Raw genomic sequence first — 14,767 nt, forward strand, 5'->3', positions numbered from 1 at the left:
ACAAACTCTGCCTTTTAGCAGTCCCCTCCATTTCCAGCAATTTTGTTTCTGCTTTTACCATAATAATATAACATTTATTTGTATCTCTGTTGATAATTTACCTGTGTCTTGATTACATGTTATTATGTTCATCGCATTGTTGTACTGATTTCCTGGCATCTGTAATACGAACATTTAATAATGATAATAACAATAATAATAGTGATAATAATAATGATGATGATGATGATAATAATAATAATAATAATAATAATAATAATAATAATAATAATAATAATAATAATAATAATAATGATACAGGGTATATAAACTTATAATGTGCCAATTCCACATAGCTAACGTGCTCAAGGCGCAGTAGAAGAAGTAACTTATGAAATACAATAATCCTTTAACGAACATGAACATGAAAATGAAAATGTCATTGTATTCCGAATTATTTGTTTGTTGGAAATGAAATAAATCAACTTGAACTTGAACATGAACTTGAAGTTCATGCACACAAAATATACTTCAGGAAGTTATACACAGTACAGAAGAAGAACAAGAAGGAATCTCCACTGATTAATATCCCCTTTGAAATTACAATAGTTAAAACAAATTTTATCTATGTAGCCTTGCAAGGAATAAAGTCTTCTGAAAACTTGAGAATGGTTCTGTAGGGGAAGAATACAGATGGTACATTATAGACCCAAAGCGTTTTTCTTTTTTAAAAAAAATATTTTTAAGGTTATAATAATTCTGTTGCACAAATCAATGGGACAATAAATGTGAGGCGATGGCATTATTTCCTATGGCTTGTTGTCGCGGCTGTTAATTGAAAACTTGCAAAACGCTATGATTTCAAATCTAGCTTATATCATTTTGCGTTTTGGCTGTTCCCAAGGCTACATCGTCTGTGACTATAATAATTAAATTCATCATAATATTAGCATCCAAGTGTATTTTCTTATTTAACTCTAAGTAAACGGGAAGAGACTGATGTAGGTGGTCATGACAGGCTTGGCGATTTTTTTTTTTTTTTTTTACAGTTTTTACGAGATAAGATTTATACATATTAAGCATCATGCATCACATCTATCCCATAAATAATATTGCTAAATCACATATTTCTGAACAAGATAAAAATAAACGTAATGATGATAAAAAGTTGAAATGTTTGGGTGCTCTTCAGCGCCGCCGTATCAGTTGTTGTTGATGTTGATATATATATATATATATATTTTTTTTTTTTTTGGAGGGGGGGGGGATAGGAGGAGGTGAGGAGAGGTCGTTTCCATTTTTTATTGTTCATAGTTTACAGTTTTCGTTTGTTTGTTGTATTTTTTGATATTATTATTAAACATTTATCGTATTGTAGTAGTTATACAATACTAATGTAGACCTATAGTATGTTCTGTTGGTACTTTTTTAACAACTTGATGTCGATTGTGATAATTTTTACAAGTTTTTGGTTATCCATTGACTTAACGTACTCTTAAATTGTTCGATTGTTCAAACGATACATACAAACTTTTCTTTGTTCAAATCAATAAAAAAAAAGGAAAAGTACTGTAAGTACTACAGTATAGTGAGATCGCTCTGGAGAAAAAAAAAGTCTCTGACAGTTGTGTAGCTCCCTCTATCAGTGGTAATTAAACATGGGAGTACCTTGTGATTGGTACGTTGGCATCACTGACCTTTGACATCCACTCTCAACCGCTGAATTCGACATGAATGTAAGTGGGTGCAGTGCAGTGGTATGGTGATGAACGGTGATGTTTTGATGCGATCGTACCTGTACGTAAAGTTGTACTTGTACGTGTGTGATCTGCATACTGCTGATGAACCATTGATTATATAGTGCTGTACTCTACTGGATCTGGATCGGTCAATGCAACGACGCCACAGTTTAAAGCATTTTTTATGTAAATTTAGTCAAATAGGGCCGTAAAGTTCACAATTGCCCACAAGTCTACGTTACATTTGGAGCGCGCAATGCAGTTTGTCATCTGAACTAAAGTAAGTTCCTGCAAATGAAGACGTTTGAATCTCTCCACGAACGCGGTATATCGCCGATCGGTAACGGGTTAACGTTAAAAACGATAAACAGATAAAACTTCTTCGAACTGAATCTGGGATTAAGAGCATGAAGAGACTAACGTTAGACTTTCAATCATGACTTGTTTACTCTGATTTAAATTACTTACCACAGCTGCAGCACAGCCACAGCCTGACAGGGCCTAACGTTAGGCCAAAAAAGTGTCGTAAATTAACTATCAAAATCTGTGACATGTGTGCAACATTTGTTAACGTGCGTGTACGTGCACTGTCAATGACCAGAACAAGAATTGACCCATGCAGCCATATGCCGGGCCGTACCCTCTGCCCGGGCCGTGACAAAACCATTTTTCACGCGAGAATGTTTTTGGATTTCGAATGGATTTCAGGTGGCAGATTAACAAAGTTTTTCAAACGTGATGATGCACAATGCATCCTTCATTGAAGTGTGTGTACAGTACGACACACGCGCTAGCGTTAATACGTGGCACACTAAGGCCGAAGGGCGGCGAACTAATTCAGTGCCTACCGTTAGTTCGCCAACCCGGGAGTGCATAGATTAGGAAATACACTTAAAGTGACGACTAAATGGTAATTGACGTTAGATGTCTAACATTACTTCAAAGTTCTGAAGTTTCAGCTTAACCCCAGGCCATGCCAGGGCACTCCTCGGGCTTGTCCGTGCTTGTACTAAATTTAGTCAAGTTCAAACAGTTTTGAATCATGATATCATTATGATGCAACTTTGATGACAATTACATAAAACATTGCTGCATGCTGAGTGCATGCAGAAATAATGGTTAAAAACAGTTGACCAAAAGATCGGTCTGTATCTGGTCTGTCGTCTGGGATATGTTCCGCGGAGACTGCATCTGGCTTCGTGGATCCCATTCGGTGGAGAGCGATAACGTAAAAAAAAATAAATGACTCCTCCGGACAGACGGATCTTTCTGTCTATAAACATGATAAAATACCAGTTCGAGGTTCACTTGCTACTCATCGTACAACGATGTGTATGTGCGTATAAAGTGTGATCAGTATAATCTATTTAAGTTGTTGTTTTGCTTGTTTTTTAATTGCTGGTTCCAGTGGTCCTGTACTAACTGGGGTTAAGTAAGGTTGGGTTATGGGGAGTAATCATCATGATTAATCAGATTATTTCAAAGTGATATGCAGATCTAGCTACAAAGGTTAGCTTTTCTATTTAGGGGGTCTTTTCTATCTACATACAGTGATACACAATCTTTGGGCAGCTGTCCCAGCAGGAACTCTTTCCTATTTCTTTCATTTTTAATTTGTGTCAATTTGCAGATGGATCAAGGCAAACTGAGGTGTTTGGTGAACTTTGTAAGTATACCAGTACTTTCAGAATATATGATATAATATGTAAAATGTAATGCTAACTGTACAATAAATATACAGGTTAACATTCTTCTCTGCTGAAAGATTAATTGCTACCCCCTCCCATTTTGTAATCAAAAGAATTATTTTAGTAAGCCCCAGCCCTACTACTTGTGATTTGGACAGCATCTTTTTCTGCTTTTTTGTTCGTACTTTTACCAAGATATACATGGTGATGTGGTATGATGGACTTGGCAAACATTCATTCATGAGAAAGTTTATATTTTAGTGGCTTTGTAGCCATTGGTCACCTTTGGTGATTTCATGTTGATGCAGGTTTGATAATTATAACACTAATTACAAAGTCAATGAATACTTAATGTACAGTTGATAATTTGCACACTATCTGTACTGTGTATGCTAAAGACCTTGCCTAATAACCATTGGGACCCAACATATTGAATGTCTGTTATATACATACAACGTGTCTATTATCTGCATGATGTGTTATTTTAATTTGCATTATTCCTTGTGAGAACAGGGCCCCGTTTTATCAAAAGATAAAATCGGTTGTAAATTCCCCTAACCACAGTACACAGGCTGCCATAGACTTATGATAGAAGTGAACTATGTAATCAATTATAACTCTTCATTAAACAGGGCCCAGGTCCTTCCATCAGATATGATGAAAGTGTGAATGATGTGAGATTATGATCTTTGCCACAAAGTACAAAGTTCTGCTTAAAATTCATTATATTAGTTGTAATTTCCTCCTTCATTCAGTATACTATGAATGTACTGTATGTAAAACAAACATTCTAAAAACAACATAGATCAAACATGTCAGCAATGATAATGACAAAAAAAAAAAAATCTTCAGTTCTGCAACTGCATTACAAGTTTGTTGTGGTCATATATATATTTTTTAAATGATCGTAGACAGGGTTGAATTTGTGTATTCTCTTAACCCTATTTTAACTGGGCTATTTGAGACCAAGTTTTTACAGGTTGGGAGTCAATTTGACCCCCCCTTCAGATCTCGGCCGCATATCCCGCGATCGCCGCAAAATTTTGCCTGAAGATAGAGCTGGATGTTAACTACAAGATTACATGGTCATATAATAGAAAAGTAATGGCTTTCTATTTTTTAGTAAATTAATTATGCAAATTTACGCATGAAATTATATTTTCACCTATAACTCCATTAAAAAGACTGAAGGATTGCTGATTTTTTTTTGTGTCAGAGTTCCTAAAGACGCATCCAACAATTTTCTTGTAAAAAAATAGCACAATCAAAATTAGTTTCTTTTGTTTTTTATTGTTTTTTAAATTTCTTATGTATTTTACGTTTTTTCGACCTTTTGTTTTGTATTATTTTTTGCCCAAAATTTGTTGCAGGCACTTTTTCAAGCTTATCTACATTCAAATTAATTAATTTCAACGGTTAAAAGTTGAAATAAACTAATTTATATCAATTTAACACACACAAAAAAAAATTGCATTGGATTTGCACACGATATCATGAATGTGAGCCATTTTCGGGTTGACATGCATATATGCAAAACATTACGTAACTTCAGAACGGTGTACCTGGACGTTGCAAATTTGGGCTTAAAATATGTGGGAGACTTCAATGAAAAAAGTCATGAAACGGCGCGGCAAAATTGTTGCGCGTTGCGGAATCGTAGCGCGAAATGTCGAGGGGGGTCAAATTGACCCCCCCCCCAAGTCAGAATAGGGTTAACATGCAATGAAAATTAGATTTGAAATTTTTTGTCCATAGTTTGATACATTTTCCTGTTCTTCCATTCTGCCCAGGTAAATGCTACAGGTGTCAGCCACTGCATCGAGTCCTTGCAAGAGCTGAAGGATGGCCAACACTTTATCCGCATTCTGCAAGTTATGTAAGATAAAAAGTTACACTCTTTACTTGTTATAGTTTTAGAATCTGACTTCTGTTTGTGAGAAAGACTGGCTTGTTCCAGCAAAGCAATACTAAATCTTTTGGAAAAAATCTTTTTGTTTTATTTTTGTTTTCAAGAAACCCCCAAACAACTTATAAATGATAGGAAACAGATTGGACAATGTCAAGCGTGTGTTCGTCCGTCTGATGTGTGGCTTTTGTGGTCCAAAATATGTCTTGCAGCTGGATGTTTGGCGAAGCTCATCACTTGAGGAGCAGAGGGTTGTTCCTTCCAGTGCAAGCATTTCTTCTACAACATTTATGCCTTTTTGGCAAGGGTGTTTCTAACCTACTGTAAAAGTGGTTTCTTTCGCGGTGGTTTTATTTTCACGCTTTTCGCGCTTTGAGGTTGAACCGCAAATTTAACATCACGCGAAAATGTTTTGAAAAGTCGCGCGAAATTAACCACGCAAGGAAATGTTTGAACTCGCCGCTTGCTACAACGCTATTGCGCACATGTATGCACACACGAAAATTCCGCGCATTGAGTGTATTGATGGTCAATACACACACAGCGATACCGCGCAATGTAGGTACAAGCATGTTATAAAGTGCTCGAGAGACGGGATTTCAGGTAAGCCTGCATTTAATTTTGATTTCTATTTAATAAATAAAAGAATAATTGGATTATAGTTTGGGTTTTCATGTGCAAAATAAAACAGTTTTTTGCCGACTCTGAATTCACAGATTTTGCCGACCACGAATTTAAACACACACAAAAAAGTCGGTAGCAATGGAAACCGCAAAAGTATCTGTACGAGAAAGAAACCATTTTTACAGAGACTTACATGGTCCCCTGTCTTGGGACAACTGAAACTAATTGTTTGGCAAGTGAAATGAATGAGTAAATGCACAGGACACGACATACCACTAACCCAGGTGCCTGTGTGGGCAAGTACGGGAAATATCTTTGTAATTGGTGTGTTTAGGCATCTGAAACTGTAAACTGTCTCAATAAACTGCCAACAATATTGAAACATTAGTAATAAATCTCTAGCTCATGAAAAATTACATTGATTGCTGCCAGTCTCATTATTTGGCTACCAAAAAATTTTACCTAAGGCTTTAGCCCTTGCAATTATATTTTCATTTTTCTGCATTCATCTACAGTATATGGCTCTACCCCAACATTAATATGAGTGAAATATGATACTGACTTGGGACCATTTGTGATTGTATCCTGTCCCCGGAATTTTGATATTTTTCATTTGATTTTGTTTCTCTTACATAGATGCAGTAGCACTGAAGTTCCGGACTGCGACAATTCCATTCAGCGCTATCGCTTTATCCTGAAATACTTGGAAGGTGAAGTGTTGTATGATTTAACTAGTACCTTTGAGGGGAGTTTCCCATTAACATACAGAAATATGCAGTGGGCAACTTTCACTTTCCCTACATGCAGTGAAGATATACATTGCTTGTATGTGTGTGTTGGGATTTATTTTATGTGGTCATGAATAAAGCCATAAAGGAAGTACTTACATGCTGAAATGAGCAAGCTACCAAGGGACCAATGACTCTACATCCGCCATGAAGGACGAGGCAATGAGGATAAAGTGCCTTGCCATGGGGCATAACCACTGCTGTCACCTGACTCACACACTACGGACCTCATGACTGAGAGTTTGTGGTCTTATCCAGTGTCACTTTATACTGTATATGTTGAATATTTCGTGAGGTTTTTGTTTTTGTGAATCTCGAGTCTGCTGCTATTCACGAATTTAAAAACACATGATAATATCAACTCTGATCATGACATGCATGTGCGTACGTGCAAAGATTTCTCTATTTTAGTGCTATACTCCACAATCGCAAATTTAACCACTCGCGGAATTGTCACGAAATCCTGCCTTGCGAAGAAATTAGATTTGCTAAATGTATGGTGTATACAGTAATCATAATGGTCCTGCATATATGTAGCAAAATAGTGTTGCATGTACGAATGTAGTCCCAAATCCAATGTGGCTGTGTGCACTGGAAGCTATGTTGCGCAAAGCGATTTCATTCAATTTCTCACCCCCAAAAAATACTTGGCTGCAGCATAAGCTGAACATGCCTTGTGTACTCTGATGTTTAAACATGAAGGCTACTGTGGTACCATGGGGATCAGAAGGATTATGCAATCCCCTTTTTTATTAGTCTCAACACATCCATTCCGATCAACAGAAGCATTTAGAAGTAGGTGGATATGCCTATTATAACAGAACAATGCAATAGGGCTTGAGGATGGTTACTTTTGTAGGTTGTGGATATGCCAGGGAACTTGTTTGACGTGATTTACTTTTTTCTTTTTTTTTCAGTAGGAATACCTCTTTGGTCTGATAGATTTAATTGGTCAAGACTTTAGAACTGGCGAGTTTGCAGGGTGCTTAATGTAATCACAGCTCTTCATGTGCATATTTGTTATATGCCTACCTCTGCTCATGTTTGATTTTTATTTGTTTTCCACAGGTTTTTACCAGTCCTCCCTCAAGTTCCACGTGGACTTCTCGCAGATTGTGAACAGCGCCAGCATCACCGAGCTGGCCAAGGTCACAACCCTGCTCCTCTGTGCGGCCATCCAGAGTGAAAAGGTCAAAATCTTTGTGGACGCCATCACGAACCTCGACCTCGTGACCCAGAATGAGCTGAAGGAGATCATCCAGTTCATCGTGGCCCAGGAGAGCAGCCACAAGCTGCGGCCGGATTTCGCCGATATACTGCATCGCAGAGGTGAGCGTGGTTAACTTACCTGTAAACATTCACATACTTGCCAACATTTTCATTTGAGAAAGCGGTAGAATCCAGGATGCCTATGCGAGCAGCACTAGCTTGAATGCTAATAAAATCTTTCAAAAGTGGTAGTCTACCGCCAAATGCGGTTGGCAAGTATGCATTCAGGTTCAAAAGTTCTGAACACCATTTCATATAAAGTTGATACAATAGAAACTCTTGCTGGAATGGCAATTGTCATGGTAACGACAAGAATCTAGCTTCTTGATTGGCTGTTGCAATGGGAAGTTGCCATTCCAGCAAGAGTTGCTATCCTAACATCTTTTACGAAATAGGGCCCTGGTGTTAGGGGACCACATCTTGATCCTAAGATGATTCATCATGGAAAGTGAGTTAATAGGAGCTTACTGAAGAAAATGTCAACAATACCAGACAAAGACTGAGATAGTGTTTTATACAATGCGGGATGCTACAGAATTATCCTTTTCACATGTGAACCTATGCAAGTAGGTAATTTCTTCCCCTCCCACCCCCCCCCCCCCCCCCAAAAAAAAAGTAACAATTCCACACCATGAAAACAAAAACAATAGCATGCAGAATTGAAGAGCTTCTAGCCTGTCGAGATGTCCCAAAGAATTTCATCTTTAGTATTTAAGCAAATCAGTCACTGTCAAGCTCGTTGTGCTCTGTAGGCCGTGCTGATTATTTCACTTCAAGTTTGATATTTGTAATCAAGACATATTGGCTCTATCATAAATTTCATGCAACATCTGTGATTTGTTCTATATTTAGTGCTAAAGTCAGAAAAGCACAATGCCTGGTAAAATGTAGAATAATAGCCAAACAGTGTAAATGTCCGTGGAATTTCATTGCCAGTGGAGGAATATGGATTGCCCTTGGTGAACAGGCATATGGATTGTACTCACTATGCTGTGTGGGAAAATGTCTGACATTGTGTCCTGTAATCACTTTTGAAAACAGCTGTGTTTGAGATGTGGCCTTGATATTGATTTGATGGTTTGTTGAACTTTTCATTTGCTCAGCTCATTAAATGTCACAGATCTCTCACATTTCACTTTTTTTTAGGTGCCTTTTCTGGAAAAAAGAGAGGAAAATCTCATTGAGGCAAAACCCTCTGCTCATGCAGATTTGATAAATATCTATTTTTATATACACAGAAATAGATAGTAATCATGCTTCTCCTCCACAAACTGTTTAGAAGGAATTCAATTTATAACATGAAAATTTTTCATCCTTGTTTCATACAAACTGCATTACACTTTTCTTTGGCTTTGTGCAAATCAATGCCAGTGTTAATTTTCCCCACTACACTTTGTAAAAGGTGTTGTGTTTTCTGTCAAGGACTATGTGTACCTGTATAACTGTGTAGGCATAAATTGACATTGCGATTTTGAGGAAAGAGTGTCTTTTGAGGAAAAGTGAAAGTAGTGGACATTCATAGAAAGAGCAAATGAGGAGTACCAGAGAAGCAACCTTGTGGATTCACAAGACTTTGACAGCTGATTTTAAATAACCACTAGACAAAGTGTTCCCTGACTTAAAATGTAGACATGTATAGAGAATGGCAGCCAGTCAAACATTGCACCAAGTTTGGCCATGCTTTCATCGCTCAGTTGCACTAATTTTTAAGAACTGCAGTCTAGAAATATTAATGTCATGCTCTTCCGATGCTTTTCCTCTTCTAGTTTTCTTGCACAATTAGTTGCAATAGCAAATGACAATAACATAAATCTGTAATTCTCATGCAATTCTGTTCTTTCCACTAAGTTTATCATGCCCAATTTTTAGAAAAAAAAATAATTGTCTGAGATTTGCTCTAGAAGTGACTTGAAGTTGCCAATGAGCCATTGCATATCACACTTCTAGGCACTCATTCTCTTCATTGAGCTCTTGAAATGACAACTTCATCCTCTTACTCAGGTACTCAACCCTCTGCCTCGATGAGTATATCTGAGTGTACTCTGACCACAACTGCTCCGACTAGAGGTATTACACTGTACCTCAAGCATACAATGTATTGACCCAGCCATTTTTTGAGTGGGCAAATGTGCATCTTGACCTGTGATCCATGTGTGTTTGAAACAACGTTTAGAGTTAAGGACACTTGTTTGTTTTTGTTTTTGCCAGTAGCCTCAAGTCATATATCCCTTTTGCAAATGACATGAAATTTTGCATGGTTGAAGAATAATGTCTCCCAAAGTCATTTATGAAATCTTACTTTAATACACCACATAGTTTTCAAGAAAGAAATGAAAAAACTAACCCCATGTTACTCCAAATTCGCTCCCCCTTTTTAGTGTGAATAATAGTACTTTTTTTTTTTGTAGGTCGGTATAAATTCACCGGAAACCTGTAGTATTGTGTTCGATTCCAGTTTTATTATTCGTAGGATAGGTCTAAATTACCTACGTACCTCTAAAATACACCAGCTTATGAAAGCAATCTAATTTTCAGGGTTGTAAAAGGGTCACACAAGCTTTAACCAGAGCTACAGAAACAGAATTAAAACCCCAAATCTGATTTCTGAGAGGTCAAAGAATGTAGATTGTGCCCACTGAGATGAATCAAGAAGCAATTGTACTCTATACATGAATGGGAGATACAAAGTACTTTTATTGGTGTATTATCCATATTTTTGGTATTTATATATTTGTGTATCACTGTCCTTACCTTCCACCCTAACAAAAACATTCCAGTTCTCATTTATTCATTTCACATGTCAGACAAGTGTACACCATCCAGACAAAGCACAACTTTGGCAGTTTTTTGTTCACATTAATTTAATCATGCAAGTCCAAAGACTTTCTTCCCTATCATTTTGACTTTTGATATTTTCCATTTGACATGTTCAGTGTAATTGTATGTCTCTTCCATTTGTATAAGATCTTCATGATAAATTGATATTTAAAGGGATGGTACAGTATTGGTGAAGATGAGAACTGGGCTTTTAGCTTTTTGCAAGATACCAAGAAAACACTTATGATATAGTACAGAGCATACCATTTTAAGAGGAATTCAAAGTTTATTTGATTAAAATCGGGTTTGGAATGACTGAAACATCCAAAAACAAAGTAAAACAAAGCGATTGTATTAAAGTGTGGGTCCCACACTTTATTAGAATCGCTCTTTTTGGATATCTCAGCCATTTCAAAACCAATTTTCATGAAATAGACGTTGAATTCCTCGTAGAATTACATGCTCTTTCATATTTCATAAGAGGTTTCTCATTATTTCACAAAAAAACGTTAGAAACCTGAAATCAGGTCTCAACCAAAACTGTACGATCCCTTTAAGCAGCAGTTTGAATAGCTGGCAGATATGTAATATACCGGTATCTGCTTGGTGTACAGTACTAGTTCCTTAGCCACCAACATAAACGAGCTCTTGGAATAGAAATTTCATGGGTACTGTAGGACTTCCAATTCACATGCTAACTGAATTTTACTATTGGATCCAAGTACAAACACACTCACTCGCACACAAATACCAGTAGACAAAACATTTTGATCTTTCACACATATACATACTGTACCCACACCCCACCCCCAAACACAAAAGTATATTATCTAACAGATGCAGTGGGTATTTAAAAGCAGACATTTTTGTGTATAGTTAAGTGGCTTTCAATTTTGGCTGTGTGATAATTTGTTGTTATAAAAAGATTCCTTAATCACATGCTGAAAATATGTTTGTGGTAGCTGTATATTGTAATGCATGTTTTGCATGAAATTGATGTGTGATTATTCTGCAGCTGTAGACTACTGTATATACCGATACACATGATGTAATCTGAACATGCTTTTCTACTGTATTTTGCCGTTGCAAAATGCCCTTTTTGTTGGGAGGGAGAGTGGCGAAGAAAATAATGGACCTTGCCTTTTGAGTGGAAATGTTTTGATATTGAAAATATTATGTCTGTGTGAGCATCAAGTATTCCAAATTTGGAGTTGAAGAAAATAAACATGCAGGGTATGTCCTCTTTGAGCATAGCGTATAAGGCAACCTGGATTAAACTTATATTTACATTTATAAGTAAAGTAGAAAATATCTGCAATGGACCAAAAATATGGGATATCCTAACAAATTTGATAAGGCACTACAAGGAAAGATATTGTCTAGATTGATGCCACAAAAGTAAAAAAAATGTAGCTTTCTTTCTGTTCTTGTTCTGTCACATCCCTAGCTTTGTTTCATTCTGGTGCCAGTCTATATCGTACTATGCCTTCATGATATTCATAAACAATGCTTCATTATCTATTAACAAATCTTATTACCGGTATTGCTTTTATGCAGTGTTTTTCTTTGCATTTCTCCAATACTGATTTGTTATGTGCAGCTATCATGAACATGCAAATTGCTTTTATTTTTTTCCTTGTCATGCAATATTAATCTCTGAATTTTTTTTTCTTGCACTTGTCTTCACTCCGTATCAAGAGGCAACTACCATTCAAGAAAACCACATGTGAATTTATTAAAAGAGTTTATGTCTGTTCTGGCAATGTTCTTCATAATTTGAAAAAAAAAAATGAGTTAAGTTTTAATCAAGGCAAGTTGACATTACCATGAATCAAAACCAATTCCATCCATGACCTACATTAAAAAAACCCAAATAAACAAACAAAGCAAAATCAAGGAACACAAAATTTGAATAAATCTTGCCAACTGGAAAATTAACAGCTAGGATAATGTTATAAAAGTATAGCATACAGCTGTACACTAATTGCTGATTTTGTGGTAGGTGCAATCTTACAAATTTATATACTTGGTTGCAAGGAACTAGTATTGAAAACTGTGACATTTGTTCAACAGTAGTGATTTTACAGTGAGTGACTAACTATAATGCAAGATAGTAATTCCAGATATCATTATTGAATTTCCACCTAGGGTGTATTAATGATTGTGAAGTAAGTACTGTATATGCTGAGAGTAATATTTTGCATAATGGGACTTGAAAGAAAATGTCAGGAGTGGTTGAATTTTCAATCATGAACCACAAAGATGGGATACATAAAACAATTATGACATTCTATACATCACATTCTAAGTATAAATGGCTAGTCAGTTCGGGTATAATCATAGTGTAATGATATGTAGGGATACTTACAGCTAACATAAGTTCGATCATGTAGATATGAACTAAGTTTTTATTTGGTCACAAAGTCGTGAGGACAGTACCCGATTTCTTATCATCCTAATGTAAAAAAGAAGAAGAAAAAAAAACAAAAAAAACCTAAAAACCTATAAAAACCATTTAAACTATTTGAACAGTGCTCAATCATATCGGGGAGAATATTGTAACACTGGATAAACAAATGTTAGGTGGTACAGACAAACTGTATATATTCTTACGCAAGAATATTATGTTGACAGAACAAATTTGCATCTATTGCATCATACATCAGTTTTTATTTAAACATAAATGCATGCAGACACCATGCAGTCACCATAGCACGTAAAATTCACCATTATGGCTTTGTCATCTCAAATACAACACATATACACGGACTTGACCCATACCAAATTTGAATACAGAGACTCCCAATGTCCAGCGTCTTCATACACGGGAGATTTTTCCCGCCTAGACCCTCTAGCAAACTGGAGAGTGATTCTGATGGCACAAACAAGTACACAATACATCATGAGGGAGATGCTTGGTGCCCCCTGTGGCTGGGGTCGAGCTCGGGGGTTATGCTCTCTGGTGCTATCTTAGCCTTGTTATTGAACACTGTACATGACAGTACTTAAATTGGGCAGAAGAAAGCTAAATTTTGAATGAGAGAAAATATATCTTAAGCAATAGACAGACTGCTAGAATGTAACAAATTTGAACTCGGGTAGGAGGGCAGAAGATTTTGCAAAAATGGTTTTAAAGCAGATCTCTCACCAAAAGTGGGAGAGTTGGAGTCTCTCTGAATATTCAGTCAGAATGGAGTTACAACATACAAAGTACTCAACTTTATAGCATTGATATATGTTCTCGTTTACATTTATAGATGTAGATTTCAGGAAAAGCAACCAAATTTCCATGCTTTTATTGTGTTTATGAAGTATATAATAAAGATCGAGTGCAAAATAGCACAGAAACGAAATAAGTTAAATGCCCACTTCAAGAAGTGGTCCTTCTCAATACACGATGTAAATCAAGTCTGACCTCAACCTTAGTTTGTTTAGTTCTCACATGTTAACACTATATAGCCACTAAACTACATATGTTTCATTTTATAATTCTCATGTGTTACTACTCCTGTGCTTCAATCCTTTTGTTAGAAACTGTGCACTATTTTTGTAAATATCCACTCTTGTATCACTCTATGTTATACACTGTATATACATTAATAAAAACAGAAAGATAAAAAAATATATGTTCTCATAGATAGTAGCCATATTTCTTGACATTGTTCTAATTGTTCACAAGCTGTCATGTTCATCCATGATTACAATTCAATCACTGCTCTGTGCAAGAAAGCCATTTCATTACCATTTAGGGTCTGGCTTATCTGGCTTCTTGTCATAAGAATGAATGATTTTTTATCTATTATTATCTTTTTGACAACGTTTACAGCCTTCACAACTTTTGTTCCTTGCAATACACAAGCTAGTACATTGTATTGCAGAACATTTTGTCAGCATTGCACATTTCTTTCTCTTACCAATGTACAATGTTGTATTGTCATTCATATCTAAGACACAGTA

At 36.3% G+C, this 14,767-nt stretch overlaps 1 pseudogene; it reads left to right on the plus strand.

Moving 5' to 3' along the window:
- The first annotated feature begins 1,896 nt into the window (after positions 1–1,896).
- LOC139721855 (uncharacterized) overlaps positions 1,897–14,767 on the plus strand; it is a 38,264-nt pseudogene continuing 25,393 nt past the window's right edge.

Source organism: Diadema antillarum, unplaced genomic scaffold (assembly GCF_040938485.1).
Source record: "Diadema antillarum isolate AM-2024a unplaced genomic scaffold, OU_Dant_1.0 scf00000014, whole genome shotgun sequence".
NCBI lineage: Eukaryota > Metazoa > Echinodermata > Echinoidea > Diadematoida > Diadematidae > Diadema > Diadema antillarum.